The 6,852-nt window shown below is 40.9% G+C and overlaps 1 long non-coding RNA gene across 2 annotated transcripts; it reads left to right on the forward strand.

Moving 5' to 3' along the window:
* The first annotated feature begins 658 nt into the window (after positions 1-658).
* On the forward strand, positions 659-5,809 carry LOC119305283. Of its 2 annotated transcripts, XR_005148599.1 has the most exons (4): positions 659-1,208; positions 3,070-3,608; positions 4,148-4,200; positions 5,467-5,809. It is a non-coding gene; the product is annotated as an uncharacterized LOC119305283 (long non-coding RNA). The 2 variants fall into 2 exon arrangements; XR_005148598.1 differs by lacking the exon at positions 4,148-4,200.
* Positions 5,810-6,852: the final 1,043 nt, after the last annotated feature.

Below are 6,852 nucleotides of genomic sequence, written 5' to 3' on the forward strand. Positions count from 1 at the left end.
GTTAGAGTTAGCAAAAAATTTAACGCGGAGAGAAGAGAAATCAGGGTCGTTGAAGTGTTTAAAGATAAGACTAGGTCCACAACATGCTTTGTGGAGATTGGTGCCCGCGGGTGGACGGATCAGAGAGTGTTGCACCGAGGAAATAGGCTCGCTGAGAATGATGTTTTGGAGGCCAAGCTTCATGGAGGCCTTTATTTTTGAAAATTTCAAATTCAAACTTTTATGTTTCAAAAAATTCTGAAAAACAATATGCATGCATGTAAGGATGTATCCCACATGTGTGTAAAATTTCTTGATGAAATACGTTGAAATGCGACCTGTACAAAAAAAGACAAATTTATGGCCTAGAAAGATGAATAGTATCATGTGTTAAACAACCCTAGATATGTCTTTTTTGCACAACCCTCATTTCAACGTGTTTTGCCTTGAAAATTTACACACATGTGTGTTATGCCTTCGTGTATATCTGTACTTTTTTAATTTTTTTAAATGTAAAAATATGAATTTTGGTGAAATTTGAATTTTGAATCCGGAGGCCTTCACCAAAGGCAATTTCCGTCGTTCCTACTCCTATTAGTTTTCGATTCGAAATCCAAGAGAAAAAGACACTCCTTGGGGCGGGGAGAGCGAGGGGTTTGCAAGCCGATATCTTCCGCGGACATAAAAGCGCACGCCGCCGCCGCAAACCCTCCGCTACCACCACCGCCCGCCTCCACTCCTCCGGTCCGTCGTTTTCGTCCTTGGTAGGCCGACGCGAGAATCGCCCGACATCGTTCGCCACCGAGATCTCCACCGACGCGCTGGGTCTCCGCTGCACCCAGCCCCTCCGCAGTTGACATACCACGCCGCCACTCGCCGATCTATGGCATCCTCGTCTTCGGTTACACGTCGCAAGAATACTTCCCCGCTTCTGGTCTCCACCCCTGCTGAGGACACCCCGCACCTCCATGGCTATTGGTCCCTTCCACCCCCGCCGGCCACCTCCGCCGGTCGCCGACCTCGTCCGTACTCGGCATCCTCAGCCGAACGTCATCGGGCTTCTCCAAGACCGTCCTCACTCTCAGGCAATGAAGATCCCCTCCACCGTGGTCGCCTGACCCATCAGTCGCAGTCAGAAGGCTCTCGGCTTTCGGAGGATCCTCCCCGGCCACTCGACTTCTCCGCCAAGCATGGTCACCTAACCAAGGCACTTCCTATGCTTAAAGTTGGTAAGTTTATCTAAAGTTCGCCAATTGCTCCTTGCTATTTGACAAGTTAGTGTATACCTTGGTACCCAGGTCTTAGAATCAAGTAAGAACATACAGCTGTTTGTCTAATCAGGTCATATGTCTCCTGCAAACATGTATTAAGATGTTTGACATGCTGTTAGGGTTTTAAAAACATGTTGCTTGGAACAAGGGGGAAGGAAACAAAGACAATTGCGAGAAAATCTGATACAGTTACATGAGTACTCCCTCTGTAAACTAATATAAGAGCGTTTACATCACTAAAGTAGTTATTTAAATGCTCTTATATTAGTTTACGGAGGGAGTAGTTTATAAATTGTATTCATGGGTGATATAGATTTGCATAATGGGAACAAGTAGAGCAGTTAATGGTACTAGTTACATACTTTTTTTTGGAATAAATAGCTTGCGTAATCATTTGACTCAGGCACATTGTGATTTTCTTGATTAGTAAAACGTAATAGTTAGTTTCTATTTTGTATTTTTTATTTATCTGTTTCTCGGAACAATAAGTATATCAGAATCGTCACTTACATATGAGCAATTTGGATTTTTCAGTTGTACTTTGGTCATATAGCTTCGAAGTTAAATTAAAAAGGAAACGCTAAGCAAATACAAACACCGGAAATAACTGCTAAGTGACTTGTGGCACGTGTGATGCTGTTCCTGCTACTAGGCAGCATGATGGATGACTGTCAGATCCAGATTACTAGACCAAAACCAACTATCTTAGCACTTCATCTTTGGAATAAATAGCTTGCATAATCATTTGACTCAGGCACATTGTGATTTCTTGATTAGTAAAACGTAGTAGTTAGTTTCTATTTTGTATTTTTTATCTGTTTGTCGGAACAATAAGTATATCAGAATCGTCACTTACATATGAGCAATTTGGATTTTTCAGTTGTACTTTGGTCATATAGCTTCGTAGTTAAATTAAAAAAGGAAACGCTAAGCAAATACAAACACCGGAAATAACTGCTAAGTGACTTGTGGCACGTGTGATGCTGTTCCTGCTACTAGGCAGCATGATGGATGACTGTCAGCTCCAGATTACTAGACCAAAACCAACTATCTTAGCACTTCATCTTTGACCTTAACAATAATTAGCTTGCAAAAGCAAACCGTACGCAGTCTCTACAGAACTAAAAAACCTCTCCGAGATGAACCTAGAGCATGGAAAGATGATGGAGAGTCGGATGATATGATTCAGGTTTTACTGTACAACTTTATGACAGGGTCTAATCATGTTATGCAGGTTTTTTTTGCTTGTGCATCTTTTTCTTTAAGTTCTTGTATATGTCATTTGATCACATATGAGCGCAACTCGAATCATGGTGAACCTTTCCAATTGAGCTTTCACATTATGGTTCATGAATAATTCAGTTCAAGTTCTATATTTTAGTGATTTACTGGGGGCAAGCCTTGCTGAATGACAAGATAAGCCGTTTCACAAAACTTGCAAATGATCTTTGAATCATGTTTTTCTTTTGTCCGTGCTTACATGGTTGGTGAAGACCAAGGTAGATAAGAGCTTAAAGACAGGCACATAACATAAGTGGACGAGGTTACGATTTATGAGAGAGATGAAGTATAATCCAGTTATTTTTTAAGTTGACTTTAACAGAACAACAGCAATGCCACATAGAACGTTTGTAACGACTCCGTAGTAGTTTCATTGTGTGTATGGTTGCAATGAAATAAAAATATATTATTATGGCATGTTTGAATAGAAGACTGTGTTACTTCAAATTCACATGCTCCCCTCGTATATCTCACTGTCTTTGTTTCCCTTTTTGTTTCTTTATACTGTTCATTTTACTGATTTCACTGTTATTTGTAGGTCCTCTTGTTCCCACCCCAAAGGCTACTAAGGATGAGATTGAGAAGAGGCATAGGCAACAACGCAATATGGCAGAGGTGGTAGTCGTGTACCGGTCCGTTATACTTCTCATCTTCACTGCTGCACTCTTCTACTACGAATGCCAAAGGCTGATAATCTTGGTCTCTGAGATTGCTGCGGTCCTTTGCCTTCTTCTTTATCTCTGGTCTTCCCACATTATGCAGTTTTGGTTAGACCGTCCAGTGACCAAGGATGCCTCATTGGTCGTGTTCATTTGGTGCTTAGTGCTTTGCCTACTAGGGTTTCTTGTAGGAGTGATGATTAGTCCAGTTGCTGCTATGGTCATCACCAGTTTGGCTGCAATATGCATGTCAACATTTTTTGTGCGAAGTCTACATGAGTATCTACATACAAGATCAGTGTGTTGTCTTAGTGAGGGAGGAGACAGTTTCTCCAGTGCCGTGGCTCACGGGGGGCATACCAAGAACAGGAGATCAGTTTCTCGCCAAGTTGTATTTGCCAAGCCCCCATGGAAATAGGTAAGACATGCAATTCTACTACTTCAGTCTTTGAAGTTGGAGTTTTCATGTGGTTCTGCATTTTGTTTTGGTTTAGATTTGATAAAAAGGAAAGATAAACTCCAAATGTGCATACATATGAATTAAGTGGGCACAAAAGTAGCTGAATTTGTGATACCAGTCTTTTTATATACTAGTAGATGCTATTTCATATACTATCTGGCCTAATGTTGTAGCATACCACAGCAAGTACCCTGAACAGCATGAGATGATGACAAAAGAGTCTCTAACAATAGAATTTCGGCATAACATGGCTGTTCCATATAGCTAGGTTATGTTAATTTCAGATTCCTGGGTTATTCTGCAAGGAATTAAAAGATAAGACTCACAAATCACTTGACAGAATAATTCAGTTTTCTTTTCTAGATTTTGTTTCCATTTCCAGATACATATGTTTGAAATGAATTGGGCAATTAGAATCCACATTCTGTTATTACATTGGAGTATCAGTGTATAACCTTTTTTGGCCATGATAGCATAAATGTACTATTCCTATTCAGTTCGGCAAGCGAATCTCCAGTTACGAGCAATCTGAAGATATCAAGGTGCAAATGTAAGTAGCAAACATGAAATGAATATTTTCAATTGAAAACATGAGAGTTATAGTGAAAAGCTTGCAAGTATAGGCTTGATAGCGAAATTTTATCCACTTCAAGCAGTCTTTCAAATAGTTATACAGTCTGTACTTGGTGAGTAGTTTGACTGGACAAGACCAGAACCAGTCCCTTTACATGGTTACTTGGTTAGATCGGAAAGTAAATCTCCCTATGAATTTATAAGCTGTATTACTGTACCGTAACAGATTAGCATAGTTTTCTCTCATGCTAACTACTATATGTGTGTTGCATAGTGTATAAATGTAATACTTAAGTGCAACAATGGAAATAATTTCGCAAGAACATAAGAACTAAATTTTTTATGTGCCTCGTGCGATAACAGAAACTTCATAAAACAATCCAGTTTCATAGTAAAATCATCCATAGAGGCCTAAATTTGTATAAATAGCCTAGAGATGTCTTAGTCCCACAGCTCAGTCCCAGAACTGACGAGTTCTCTGCAGACAGGTACAGATTATTCACAAGACCGTACATATATATAATATGTTAACAGTTGATAATTAAAATGATGTCAAGTATCCCATGCACATGTAGTGTGAGTATAGATTTAATAATAACTGCTTCCCCCCCAAAAAAAGCAACTCAGTGCTGAGACATGACCTAAATCAAATTTTGTTTCTGATAACATGGTACAACAAACACATTTGCAGTGCTCTCTTCAGAATGCTGAACATTAGAACATCGGAGGTGTATACGGATGCTGTTAGTTTCAATGGTGATTTCTGCGGAAAGAAAGTTTGCTGTACTTCTCATATAAGATAACTTAGTTCATTTTCTAACAACACTAGACATGTCTAGTCGCTAGTTTATTTTCGAACTATATTCCTTGGTTCATTAAATACTTGTGTGCTTGTGCATGCCTACTTGCGTTCCTGTACATGGCGTGTGCGTGCTTGTGTGTGTTTTGTATAAAAAATACTTATGTGTTTGGCTGTGTATTGTCATGTTATTATCCTTTTTCTGGAAGCAGTGGTACACATCAAATTTGGATGTTCAACCTTGAACATAGCTGAACAAGTTCTTTGTCATGCTTTTCTGCTAAGACAAACTTCCTGATCTTCTTGCATAATTTAGCCAGTTCTTTGTCATGCTTTACATTTGTCAGCTGCCAGACTTTGGTTTCTATAAGTCAATTTTCGTGCCCAAAGCAAGCAAATTGTTGCACAAGGTTTCTAATCCTTTCTTTCTTCGCTCTATTTTAGGGACATTGTTTACTGCATTGTTCCCTGAGCTGGTTGTAAAAACTGGGAGCTAGCTGCGCAACGTCAGAAAAGGTTGAAAAATGTCGCCACCACCAAATTACTGCTGCCTTTTGCTTTCATCATCAGCTGAGTATCAATTAAAATTAGGAAAGTTTGCTACATTAGATGGGGATTATTAGCATCTAACAGTTGACTCCAGGATGCAAATTATCGTCGCAATGTTCTATCTATTTTTATTAATGTTCATCAGTTAGCAGATTTTTATTTATGTAGGATTCTGAAACTCTCTAATGGTATGCATTAATTTACAAAATGGCTCAAAAAATATTTATCAGTTATGGAATTGTATGAGATTGAAACGTTGACTGATTCTGCCCAACTCAGAAGTAGAATTTTATCACAAAACGATGCAGTGGATTGTGATAAACTCTGGAGTTACTCTCAGAAGTGATTAATTCAAACTGTGTTTATCAAATATATCAGTGTGTAGCTTGGAATCCCTTTTTCATATCGATGTTGTAGCCCGTAGCCCTCATGGCACTAAGGGCAAATCTAACCGACCCAAACGGGCAGAAAATTTGTTCGCATTTTGTTCCTTTGGGTCGGGTAGACATCCAAGTCTGGTTTTGTCATCCACGGGAACTCTCGTTGGAAGGCTGCCTGGGCCGCCACCTCCAACGCGTGCCGCTCAGCTTCCTCCTCGGACGTCCTCAGCCACACGAGCGTGCACCACACCTGAGCAGGACATCATGGTCGTCCACGACCACGACAGCGGCCACAGCTACGGCTCAGGCGCGGGCGTCACGTCGGCCGATCGCTGATTAATTCAGAGAAAAACGATCAGCCAAAAGATCATGTTAATCACAAATAGACAATCAAGTTGACTTTATCCTGGATTGATTTCTTGTGGGGATGAATGCATGGCTCTGCATGATCGTCTCCATGGGGAGTCTCCATGTGCGCGTGGTGGCTGACTTCTCGAGCGCCGAAGAAACAACCGTAATCTTGGAACGGAAGCCCCTTTTGATGTGGATAATGATTAACAGCCGCGTCGCTGTTGTGGGTGGTCTCGCCGGGCGCAACAGTGGCGCCGAGGGTCGTCGGGAGAAGAAGCCTTCGACGCCTCGCTTTCTTCTCGTCTGGCCAAATCGCTCTTGGTTACGAGCATGCTGATAACGTGTTGAAAGAAACGAGAAAGAAGGAGACTGAGAAGTAGAAGTGAATTGTTGTTTTCATTGATGATGGCATTTACACATACATATAGCTCCTGTACGACCGAAGAGATGCGAGGCAACCGCCTCGGTTAGGAAAAGCAGGGATTAATAGGGTTAAATAAATCATAACAGTCCACGACCACGACAGCGGCCACAGCTACGACTCAGGCGC

The sequence above is a fragment of the Triticum dicoccoides genome, chromosome 5B, assembly GCF_002162155.2.
Source record: "Triticum dicoccoides isolate Atlit2015 ecotype Zavitan chromosome 5B, WEW_v2.0, whole genome shotgun sequence".
NCBI lineage: Eukaryota > Viridiplantae > Streptophyta > Magnoliopsida > Poales > Poaceae > Triticum > Triticum dicoccoides.